A 13,412-nucleotide genomic window follows, 5' to 3' on the forward strand; every position below is an offset into this window, starting at 1 on the left:
TTAGCTCTATAAAATAGAATATAAAAATTTCACCTGACATGAGGTGCTAGCAAAGCAAACAGTTCAGCCTGAGTGAGAGCTTAATGACTCACGCCCCTGCCTAAAATCTGCACTGACATAGACACTACCAGATACAAGTCCATCACAGGTTACCTCCCTGCTGAGAGCTAATATAACTCTCCTGATTTCAGAAAAGTTGAGGAGGGTAGAGAATGGGCAAACTTTCTTAGAATCAAATAAACAGAATCATTTGTGGGTAGAAGGAGGGTAAAGAAACCTTTACACAAAGAACTGATATATTAGTCCAAATTACTGCAGGTTTAGGAAAAAACAAGATTTAAACCTCCCATTTTGCTACATTCTGTTACTTATCTGGATTCCTGTCTAATGTTTACACTGTGCCATATAAAGTCACCTTACTAAAATCTATTTTTCTGCTTGACTTTATAGCAAATAATTCAGACTACTGCTTTCTGGGTTCCTATTGTTTGCTTTCTTACATCACAACTTTTGTGTATCACCTTCCTCATCTACAGAATATGTAACAAGGATATACACACAACTACACACACACACATATATATATACATGCGCGTGTGTGTGTAAACACAGTTGGTCTACACCAAAAATCAATGTAATTCACTATATCAACAAGATTAAAAAAGAAAAGTCATGATGATCTGAACATATGCATTAAAAACATCTGACATTTCACTAGCCATTCATGATTTAAAAAAAAAAAAAGCCTCAGCAAACTGGGAACAAAAGAGAATTTTCACAATCCAATAAAAAAAGTATACAGAAAACCTACAGTTAACATCACACTTACATGGTTAAAGTTTTCACTCCCAATCCCATTCCCCAAGATTAGGAACAAGGCAAAGATGTCCATTCTAACCACTTTTCCAAGCCCATTAAGGCAAGAAAAGGAGGGGTGCCTGGGTGGCTCAGTCGTTAAGGGTCTGCCTTTGGCTTAGATCATGATCCCAGGGTCCTGGGATCAAGCCCCACACTGGGCTTCCTGCTCAGAAGGAGCTTGCTTCTCCCTCTCCCACTCCCCCTACTTGTGTTCCCTCTCTCGCTGTCTCTGTCAAATAAATAAGTAAAACCTTAAAAAAAAAAAAGGCAAGAAAAGGAAATAAAAAGCAGACAGATACTGAAAACGTGTAAGTGAAACTCTCTACATTTACAAACACGATCCTGTATGCAAAAAATTCCCAAAAATCTATAAAAAGCTACTACAGGATAAAGTGAATTTAAGAAGATCAGAGATTATGAGGTCAAAATACAGAAATCAACTCTATTTCTATGTGCAAGCAAAAATCAGAAATTGAAAGTAAAAAGACCAATTTATGATAGCATCAAAATACATGTGCAAAACATACAGTAAAAACTACAAACACCACTGAGAAAAGCTAAACAAAAAATCTGAGACTACCATCTCCATGGGATTAGAATAACTAATAATGTGAGGTGTTGACTTTTCCCAAATTAACTTATAGATTCAATGTAATTCCAATTAAAATTGCAGTAGGTGGGGCGCCTTGGCTAGCTTAGTCAGGAGAGTATGCGAATCTTGATCTTGGGGTCATATATTCAAACCCCTTGTGGGCTTAGAGCTTACTTAAACAAAACTGTAGTGGGCTCACTTGCAAAAAATTATCAAGCTAATTCTAAAATATTATGGCTAAACAAACTCAAAAGACGTAGGAGAGACAAAACAATTTTGGAGAACAAGTTGGAAACTTTAACTGACTTCAAGACATATTAAATTAATAGGACTAGATACTGCTGTCTTGGCAAAAGACAGCCATAGAAATCAACAAAACAGAATAGAAAGCCCAGGAATAGACACAAGTGGCCAACTGACTTTCAACAAAGATGCCACAGCAATGCAATGGGGAAAGGATTATCTTTTTAACAATAGCACTGATAAGATTAGTTAATGATGTTTCAAAAAATGAATCTCAATACTTTCCTCCCATGAGACATAAAAATTCTAACGAGGGGAGCCTGGGTGGCTCAGTGGGTTAATGGTCTCAGAGTCCTGGGATTGAGCCCCACATCAGGCTCTCTGCTCAGCAGGGAGCCTGCTTTCCCCCTCTCTCTGCCTGCCTCTCTGCCTACTTGTGATCTCCGTCTGTCAAATAAATAAATAAATCTTTAAAAAAAAATTCTAACGAATCATGATCCTAAGAGAGCTCACACTATATAAAACTCCCTGAAGAAAATATAGGAGAAAAATCTTAGTAACATTAGGCTAGGCAAAAATTTCTGAAATAGGAATACAGAAAGCACAAATCATAAAAGAAGAAAATTAATTTAAAGCGTTTGCTCTTCAAAAGACACTGTAAAGAAGGAAAAGGCAAATCATAGACTGAGAGAAAATATCTGAAAAACATGTATCCAATAAAGGACTTGTATCCAGAATATGTAAAAGATTCTTAAAACCCAGTAATAACAAGACAATCCAATAAAAAATGGGCAACATATAAGAACACTCCCTTCACCAAAGAGGACATACAGATGGCATATAAATACATGAAAAGATGTTCAACACTATTAGTCATTAGGAATGCAAACTAAAACCAAAAGATACCACCACACACCCACTATGTTGTCTAAACTTTAAAAGACTGAAAAAACTCAAGTGTTGGAAGGATGTAGAGAACTAGAACTCTCACATATACCTGGTGGGAATGCAAAACTAGTAGAGCCACCCTAATGAACAGTTTGGCTGTTTCTTATGAAGTTAGATACTCACTTACCATACCACCAACTGCGCTCCTATGCATATGCTGCCCAAGAGAAATGAAAACTTATGTCCACAAAAGGACCTGTTTGCCAATGTACACAGTGACGTTTTTCATAATGGTTAAAAAAAAAAAAAAAAAAGGAAGGGCGCCTGGGTGGCTCAGTCGTTAAGCTTCTGCCTTCAGCTCAGGTCATGATCTGAGTCATGGGATCAAGTCCTGCATCAGGCTCTCTGCTCAGTGGGAAGCCTGCTTCCCTCGCTCTCTCTGCCTGCCTCTCTGGCTGCCTCTCTGCCTACTTGTGATCTCTGTCTGTCAAATAAATAAAATCTTTTAAAATAAAAAAAACTTACTGGTTTTAAAGAAACTAGGTCAGTTGGTAATTCCTAAGCTATAGCAGAACGAGGGATAAGGTAACACTTAGGAAGTAACTTCAGAAAAATAATATATGTATATAATCAAATGCTAAATTTTTTGTTATTTATAAATGCTGTAAAAATTCATTCATAGTATGAGTATCAGCTGAGCGACTATTCTCTGCCAGGCACTGAGGTTACAGTGCATAAACCAGATAGGTACAAAGATTACTATGCAATAGACATTATGCTAAATGCTATGAAGGAAAAGGGCTTTTTTTCTTTTCTTTCTTTTTTTAAAGGTCAAAACAAAATCCTATGCTCCAGTTTTAACCAATGGAGATCACACTCCCTGGCTAGTCTCTGGTTGTCCTGATACTTCCACAAAAACTTGTATATCCTATCTTTCCTGAAAGAAGAAAATATAACTATCGGGATAAGAGTGATAAGAATTAAGCCCTAAAAATACAGAGAAGAAAATATAACTAAATGCCTAAAAGCTTTACAGGAGGTAGTCTTAACAATACTGAGGTTCTAGGAAGAGCAAGGTGGGAGGAGAAGCATCCCAGAATTATGCAACAGGTGCCAGTAAGTAAGACTGTGGATGGACTCAATGAACAACAGGGACACTCTGCTGTTGGTGAAGCACTCAGTTGCAATGTAAACCAAATAAACCATGGGAAAGGGGCCTTTTATGCCTACTAAGGGGAGTATAGATACCCTGAGGTAGGAAATAAAGGCAAAAGGGAGAATGCCTAAGTAGCATCAAAACTCTAAGAAAGATAAAGGCAAGTGGGAATAAGTAAAATGAGAGAAGGGGGTCAACAGGTACAAACTTCCAGTATAAAACAAAGAAGTCATGGGGATGTCATGGACAGCACGGTGACTGCTGTAAATACCATATTGTGTATTTGAGAGTTGCTAAGAGAAAAGATCTTAAAAGTTCTCATCACAGGAAGAAAAGTTTTCTGTGTAGTAATCAATGTTAACTAGACTTCACTGCAGGCATCATTTCATAATGTATACAAAATATCAAATCATTATGTTGTACATCCCAAACTAGTATGTTATATGTCAATTATATCTCAATAAAATATATACATGCCCCCCAAGCAGTGCTCTAACATTTTATACAATAATATCATTTGCATGCCTAACAATTACTGAGGACCCTAAAGAGCTTTTGTTTATGAGGGTTTTGTCTATCTACTGACGCTTACCGTATCAAAATTAAAAGAAAGTTAAAAGATAATGACTAACAAAACAAATTTTAGAAATCTGTTTATAGATGGAAATCTGTATTTACTGAGGGATGAAACTGTGGGAATAAATGAAATTGCCTAAAAGGAGCATAACAAATATAAAGGCAAAATAAAATAAAATCTAAGATTAAAGCAGGTTAAAGAAAGATCAAGGATTAAATGAAAGCAAAAGCCAAATGAAAACCAGGAGAGTGTAAGCCCAGAAGCCACTTTTAAGAAAGTGTTCAATAATGTTGGCAAAGGCTCAAAGAAGAGAAAAATTAAAAACCAATGACTGAATCTGATGATTAAGTCATTAGTGACCTTATTAAGAATGGCACAATCAGAAGCTAGACTGTAATAGATTAAGGAACAAAAAAAGAGGTGGGGAAGTCAAGGAGAATCAGAAATAATTTCTAAATTTGCCAAGAAAGGGATAAGGAAATTTAAGAAAGTCAGTAGAGAGGGAAATAATAGGTGAGGGTAAAGATATGAGTTTCTCCATTTCATTTTTTTGGAATGGCTGAACTAGGAAGGCAGAGTTACACAACCACCACCGCTAATTTCAGAACATTTCCATCACCCAAAAGAGAAACCCCATTCGCATTAGCATCAACTCTTACCCTCAAGCCCTAGCAACCACTTTATTTTTCTGTTTCCATGGATTTGCCTATTCTGAGGATTTCCTATGAAGGGAATCATGCAGTGAGTGGCCTTTTGTATCTGGCTTATTTCATTAAGCGTGTTTTTCAAGCTTCAGCCATGTTGTAGTGTCAGAATTTCATTCCCTTTTAAGCGAAGTAACATTCCAGTGTGTGATATACCACATTTTCTTCATCCATTCACCAGTTTCTACTTTTAGTTATTATAAATAATGCTGATAAAGACATTTTATATGCATATATTATAATTACTGTTGGGTACATACCAAGAAGTAGAATTTAGGTGTCATTGGATAACTCTTGTGTTCAACTTCTTGAGGAACTGCCAAACTATCTCCATAGTTGCTGCATCACTTTACATTACCACTGGTATGAGGGTTCTAGTTTCCCTACATTCTCACCAACATTTGTTATTAACCATCTTTTTTATTATAACCATTACAATAGTTATAAAGTAGTATCCCATTATGGTTTTGATTTGCATTTCCCTAATGACTCATGATGGTAAACACCTTTTCGTGTGTTTACAGGTCATTTGCATATCTTTAGAGAAATATTTCAAATCCACTACATATATTTTAATTGGGCTGTCTTTTTGTGTTTTAACAATTCTTTTTATAATCTGGATAGTAGACCCTTATGAGATATATGATTTACAAATATTTTCTCCTATTCTGTTACAATCTTTTTCTTGATATCACAAATGATATCTTAAATAACAAATATTTTTAATTTTGATGAAGTCAAATTTTTCTAATTTTTTTTTGAATGTGCTTCTGTCAAATCTAAGGAACTACTGCCTAATCCAAAGCTATGAGGATTTAGTCTGTATGTTTTCTTCCAAAAGTTTCAGCTCTCACGTTTACATTGCCCATCCATTTTTATTTCATTTTTGTATATGGTGTCAGGTAAGAGTCTAACTTCACTCTCCTGCATAAGGATATTTAGTTGTCCAGTACCACTTGTTGAAAACATTATTCTTTCCCCCATTAAATTCTTGGTTCTCTTGTTGAAGAGCAAATGACCATAAATGTATAAATGACCATAATTTCTGAACTCTCAATTTATCCACTGATCTAGAGGTCTATCCTTATGCAGTACTATATGGTTTTTTGTTGTTTTTAAATTCCATATTACAGCGTGAGAAGCAGTAAACCTGAAGTTAAAAAACAAAATACAAAAAACCAACAGACTAGTCTTAGCCATGCTCTCAATTGAGAATCAGCTATCCCAGGACTCATTTTCCTCACTCTGACAGAATTGGGAATTAAGTGAGATGTGAAATTAAGCAACAAAAAGCAAGAAAATTAAGTCTTACTTATTACTTTTTAATGTTTACTTTCAACCTCACAAATTATTTTGGCAGCCAAGAATAAAAGAAACAGAAAAAATCTGCTTCTAAGAAACAGTGCCTAGCATATAGTAAGCACTCAATAAATTACTGTAATTAATCATTTTCCAATTGCTTTGTATTCTTTTCATTCATTTTCAATGACTGTTAATATCATGGAAAAGTAACTGATTTTTAGAATCATCATACTTCAAGTTCTTTTTTTAGCAATTATTTCTTTGAAAAAAAAAATCAAGTACATATCCCTTAAGATATTTCTAGTTTTTTAATATTATTATCCAATACAAGCAGCATTTAAGAGGGTCTCTTCATGATACTGAATAAGGAACGGAAAATTAAAAAATTATTAAACTCAAGCAAATTCTCTAAAATTTGGTAATAATCTGCTTTATTTAGTTGGTAGTTCTTACAGTTCCGTAGTTACAGTGTATATCCTTTAAATTAAGAAAAAAAAAAGGTTTTTTGGTTCTAGTAGTTTAACAGCAAAATCTGTTCAGAGAAAAGAGCAACTACATTACTTAGCAGTCAATGATACGAAAATAATTTCTTTCACAAAGTTTTACTCCAGTAAATTTTAATGGTGAGGTCTAATTTTTTAACTACTATATTGAAAAATACACCGATTTTAAAAGTGCCCGATTTAATTATTTTTAGTAAATTTAGAGAGTTGCACAACAATCACCACCATTCAGTTTTAGAACATTTCCAAACCTCAGAAAGATCCCTTCTGCCCATCTGTAATCAGTCCCCCATTGGCCCCCCGCAACTAGTAATCTACTTTATGGACGATGCATAAAAATGAAACCAAACAATATGTGGTCTTTTGTACCTAGCATGATGTTTTGAAGACTCATTCATGTCGGTAGTCCATTTCCTTTTCTTGTTATATAGTATTTCAAGTTTCTTTATTTTGTATCTGGTGTTAAACGACCCACAAACAATTTTATCCTCTTTTATGAGGTTAAAAAAAAAAAAAGTTGCCAAAATTACCTAACTCCTCGCATATTCCACACTGTCACTACTATCTTTCTAAAATCCAAATCTGATCACTTTCTCCCATACTACAATCTCTTCAATGGTTATTACCATCAACCTCTAAGACACCTTACATCCCCTGGCAGGGCATATACAGGGGTCCAGGTTGTCCGCCCAGTCTTACTTCCTCGCTCTGTACTAATAAACACTGCCAACTATCAGTACTGAGGTATATATAGTTCCCCCACTCTCTCTTCTATGACTTTTAAACCTTTGCACTCATCTACTTCCCAAACTAATCTTTCAAAGTCCAACTTCTGTCTGAACATCACTGGTTTTCAGTATTTGTTCAATTAAACTGAATACATGCTGACCACTAACAATTCTTCTGCTCACTTCATTAAGGAAGAACAACTGCACTCTAAAATTCATAGCGAAAAGGACCTGAAAACAGTCTAATACAACTCAAGTTCTAGGGTACTGGTCTCCAAATAGGGTATACTTCAGAGGTCAGCAAGCCCAGCAGCCAAATCCAGCCTCTGGCTTATTTTGATAAATAAAATTTTATTGACAACAGCCACACTCATTCATTTAACACATTGTCCATGGCTGCTTCTGCCCTACAGCAGTAGAACGGAGCAGTTCTTATCTGACCAGGTGAGCTGAAAAGCCTACAATATTTACTACCTGGTCCTTTAAGTCTGCCTACTCCTGGTATACATCATGATGTGAGGGAAGAAAGTTAACAGACTTTCCTTTAAGTTTTTCATCTCATCTTTTAAAATTTCTATTTTTGTAGATGTTTTCTAATATTAATATACAGATATGTGCATGTACATAATTATATATACATAATATCTAAACATAAAAATGGACAAAAATTGGGGATAGTGCATGCCCATATTATATTTTTTTTCCTAACACAGGAGCCTCAACAACAGCAACAAAATAAATAAATAAATAAATAAATAAAACCCATGATGTTTTCAAGTAAATTTTAGAACTTACTTGAAAATTTGGCAACCAAGATTATATGAACAGTCCTATAAATGCTTCAAAGCACAGAGAAAAAAGCCTAGAATTAAGCTTTTTCCAAAGCAAAATTCTCAAAACATCTCTAAAAAAGTCTTTTTATGGAGCTAAAAATGTTATTCAAATAATGAAACAGTCCTAATATTAAGTTGAATGTAATAAAATATGAGCTACATAAATAAACTGCTTCACAGGTAGTTATGTTTTTTTAAAAATTACTGTAACTGACAAATCAAATGCAAATTTGTCCTTCAGAATCCTGAAGCCCAATTGGCTGATAAACAATCAATACATGATAAATATATAAACTAAGAGAATACCTCACTAATTTTTTTTTAACCCATCTGTACTTATAATGCAATTCTATAACCAAAATGTTCCTTGGCTATGAAAGTAGGTTGTTTCCCTTTAAGACAAAAGATCCTAGTCTAAGGTTTGAAGGGCCCAGGAAATACTAAATTCCCCCCCTTACACATCTTAAGGTTAAGAGGTTATTAGTTTCTATTAACTCAAAAGTTGGGGTCTGATCATCATCATCAACAAATTTATGAACTAATTTACCAAACTGAACCTGGGATTTGTCAGGTTAGGGTTATCATTCTACGTTGAATCATATTCTCCAACAAATAGTCACAGCCCCCAGAGAGAACTACACTCTACTCTGCTCACCTTTAAGGCTTTTTCTGAGGCCTTCCGAGATGACTAGCATCAGACTTTTGAGGAAGGCTAGCCATTAGACAAGGCTTTTCCCCACGATCTGACTGCTTGAAGTGACATCCAGGATCAGGTCGATCCTGTATCCAGGAATCATGACCCTCCCTGAGGCACCAGTCATCATGAGACAGTCAGTGCACTTTGGCACTTCTTGAAAACCACTGGGCTGCTCCTTTAGCTGAAAGGAAAAAAAACATCAAAACCACAACAAACAAAACAAAGGGGGAAAAATCAGTAATTCAACCTGAAAAGACAGAGCGTGGGGAAAAATAAACCAAAACAGCCTTGTCTAGAACAAAATGTAGCCTTGCCTTGATGTAAAGATCATAGTTCCAGTCACTGCACAAAGTTTATTCCTATTATGCAAATCTAAAAATTTTTAAATCTATTTTATTACATCAAAAGAACAACTGAGAATGGAAGTTTATATTAAAAAACTTATTTATGGAATACAGCTAACTAAGTATAATGAGTGAAAAACTAGTCACCTACAGCTTACATGAGTGCACCTCACCAGGAGTGCAAGTACCCCACTTTCCATGCTCTCAAACTATAATCTGACCTAGAGAGACATAAAATATACCTGACGGGCTGACTTTCACTAAGTTTAACTGGCAGAAAACTGCTAGTGCAGTTAAAGCTGATCTACAACTGTTCTTAAATTACATACAGATGAACAGAAAAGAAACTGGGCTGGCATCCTCCTTAACTGACTTATCGCTAGCACCAAGAGTCCCCCCACACACAATGCTCTTGTCCCAGCATTCTGAATTTCAATGATCATGCTTACTTGAGAGGAACAATTTTAAATGTTCACATCACTATGGCTTTAAATTTAAAAGCTTAAAGACCTGATAAATAAGTAGTAAGATGACTTAAGGCTTATTTATTTAATGTGCTTCAAAATAAACACTTTTAACTATCAATATCCAGAGATAAAATTCTGCTTATTTCTGTTTTTAAGTACAAAATACTTTTCCTAGGACATAATTCTAAAAGGCAAGAAAAAGTTTTTGAGCTATTATTTTAAAAATTTGGCTCATAATTCCTTTAAAACACTGGTACCCTAAAGATGATACTTTATCAAAGAATTATTTTATATTCCTTTCTACTATGTATCCAATATCCCCATTTCAGATATCAGGTTGGAATCTTCAAAATATTACTAATCTGTCCTTCTCTTTTTTACTTGCTTGAGAATATGATTAAAGCGACAGACCTCCGTCCCCCAGATAAGTGTGCATAACTGCACAAATGGGCAATGTCTAGATTAAATTTTCAGGGAATTCACAAAACCCTCTGAAACTCAAGCCTGGACCCTGGTGCAGAACCCCAAACACTGCCTTCCCCCATTTCCACCTTACCATCTCTAAAGACCTGATTAGTTAGCATACCTATGAAATCTCTCACATTTCTCCATCTCTGTCCAGCACTGGCTGATTTAGACATCCCTGGATTATTCCATGTTGTTTGTGAATTCTTCCCAGTTAACCATCCTTCAACCTGTTTTCTTTTACCCTTGGTTGCAGAGTAAGCTTACTAATGCATATCTGATCATGTGACTTGCCTGATTACCAAGCATCTTCAGTATCTCCTTTGCAAATGTTAACAGAATGATATCCATTCTGTTTAGGGTGATTATCTTCCGGCTTCTAGCTAAATTTCAAGCACTCACTCCCCCTGCCTATGCTTTCTATACTCCACTCATATAATTTATAGTCTCCCCATACACTGCTTTTATGACTTCATACTTTTGTATGCTATTCCCTTCTCTCTGAAATGTCATGGCTCAATTTCTTATTCATCTCTCAAAACTTATCTCCCCTGGTTATGCTCTCTCAAGAGCTTCTATTTCTGGCATGAGATTTATCTCATGTATACAAATGCTTATTAAAACTGGCCTGTCTTCAAGTACATTTTCTAGGGTCAAGAGCCTTACTTGATTTCACCACTGGTGTCCCCAGCACCTAGAACATAGTAGTACTAATATAAATGTATGGTGTGCCACTATTCTTGTACACAACCAAAGTTACTATGCCTCACAAAAAAAAAAAGACTGATGAATTAATCTAAAATATACATTAAGAATTCAAAATCAAAACAGTTCATTACAGAAGGGTATTTCAGCAGGAACTCTCTAGAAAGCGAAAATTAAGTATAACGATCACAAATTCTTTATAAATTGCCATCATCTGAGTCAAGTATGTTGTATGTATATATATGAGTATGTGTATATTTGTAAATATATATAAAAAAAAAGTCTGTTTAAGTAAGACTAGTTATGGACATCCAAACCAGGAATTAAGCACAATAAGGGAATGCCTGGATGGCTCAGTCAGTTAAACGTTCGACTTTTGATTTCAGCTCAGATCGTGATCTCAGGCTTGTGAAATTCAGCCCCACATCTCAGGCCCCATGCCCAGCCTTAGATTCTTTCTCCCTCCCACTACCCTCCCCTCTACCCACTCTCTCAATCCCTCTCTTTAGAAAAAAAAAAAAAAAAAAGGCACAATAAGGTTAACAGAATACTATGCCATCCTTTGAATAAAAACTCCTTAAGCCAGGGACAGCAAGCACATGACAAATAATTTGAATTAATTACTCCCCTTTTCTTACCCTTTCCTCTACCTCATCTCATACTCAGGGCCAAAGAGTCCTCCATAAAAGCAATAAATACAAACTAACTGCAGTTGGCACAGAAGTTAGTATTTCAGGGCTATCCAATAATCTCAATCCTAAACCAAATCAAACACAATATTCACAGAAGACTTACTCCATGTACCTTGGAAACCCATTCCCAAGTTTAACAATTCCAAAGATTGTTTTATCTTATATAAAATATTTTGCTAGCATTGAAAGTCAAAATGATTGTTTTGCTACAGTTGTTCATTTTCAAATGCATATTTTATTGTTTAAAAATACATACATTTACAGTTACATTGTATTCAAATCTGTATATCAGAATCAACTGGGACATTTTCAAAAATACAGATTCCTGGTCCTTGTCCAGATCAACTGAATTTCGGAATTAGAACTGAATTCCGGAATTAGAACTGGGCCATATATATTTTATAAAGCACACAAGATGATTTTGATGCAACCATTTGAAAACTAATGTTCTAAACATCATAGTAGTCTACATATGGAAGAGCTACAATAAGAAGATAAAAGAAACAACTCTAAATAAAATTTTCCATACATGTATAGTGTCTCTGATTACTTATTGGTTCTGACAGGCTAATAAAGGAAGGGTGAAATTCCTTCAGCCTCTAAATAAAAACTGCTTCAATATCTCTTACCACAGAATTCTAGATAATAGATTAGTTATAGCAGACATACAGTTTCACTAAAGAGTGGTCACCTAGCATTTTAAAAATATTACTCTATTGCAGTACTTGGCTAGAGGCAATCCTTAAAGAGTTTTTCTTTCCACATGACCTTGAAAAAAGATATATTCAATAAGAGTATTGCAAATGTGTTGCTGAAATTCACTATAGTTATTAAATTTGAAACATTTATCATCTTTATTATAATTTACAAATTTTCAATATCTAATAATTGTAGATGTATACATTTCTATAAAACACCAGGAATAATAAATCCAGGTGTTGAAAGAACAGGGCCCATCAGAATGGGTATAAAATAGAAAATGCAATCAAGAAATTCTTACTAAGTGTTCTGGAAAGTTGAACGGACAGAAACTGACATATACAGTAATGCTGTACGTACATATAGAACATTTTAACCACAAATTAGTAAGAGAGGAGCTATTGTTACTGAGCCCCTAGTAATATTAATATGAAAAGGCACCAGTGCTAAGGGATAAATATGACAACTCAAAAATGCATTTACACACATATCTGTTTGATACATTCTATCATACTACAATGACATTCCTCAAGATTTCTCAGAGGTCTTTTTAAAAAAGAGAAAAAGTCGCTCCAAAATTCTAAGTGTACTGGGAAAAAAAACAACTATTTTAAACATGTATTTAAAAGTCTTAAGTTCATACACGTATTTTTGGTGACTTTACTAAAACAAAATCATTTTCTGGAGGGAGAGATGACGTTCTGAATTATTTCAGGTACTGGAAACCAACTCAAAAAAACCTGGACTACATGATCATACAGATCACAACGATTAAATATAAACTATAATTATAGGTCTTACAGATTATCCTTATAAAAGGTAAAATCATTTACATTACAAAGAATGATCCAGAAAAATCATTAATACCAATCCACATCTCAAAGACTGATGAGACTTCTACATCAACTTTAAGAGCTCACAAATTGAAATAAAAGACCCTAATCTGTAGCCACTTGAAC

The 13,412-nt window shown here is 34.8% G+C and overlaps 1 protein-coding gene across 6 annotated transcripts in view; it reads right to left on the bottom strand.

Moving 5' to 3' along the window:
• Positions 1–13,412, bottom strand: part of INTS6 (integrator complex subunit 6) — a 109,258-nt gene that overhangs the window by 68,622 nt on the left and 27,224 nt on the right. Inside the window, exon 1 of one of the 6 annotated variants that reach the window (XM_059143769.1) lies at positions 9,040–9,180. The exons of the other annotated variants lie outside the window; for them this stretch is intronic. The gene's annotated coding sequence lies outside the window, so the exon portion shown is untranslated. Of the gene's footprint in view, positions 1–9,039; positions 9,181–13,412 lie in introns of those variants that run through there. 6 annotated transcript variants of the gene reach the window in all.

This window comes from Mustela lutreola, chromosome 13 (assembly GCF_030435805.1).
Source record: "Mustela lutreola isolate mMusLut2 chromosome 13, mMusLut2.pri, whole genome shotgun sequence".
NCBI classification, from domain to species: Eukaryota; Metazoa; Chordata; class Mammalia; order Carnivora; family Mustelidae; genus Mustela; species Mustela lutreola.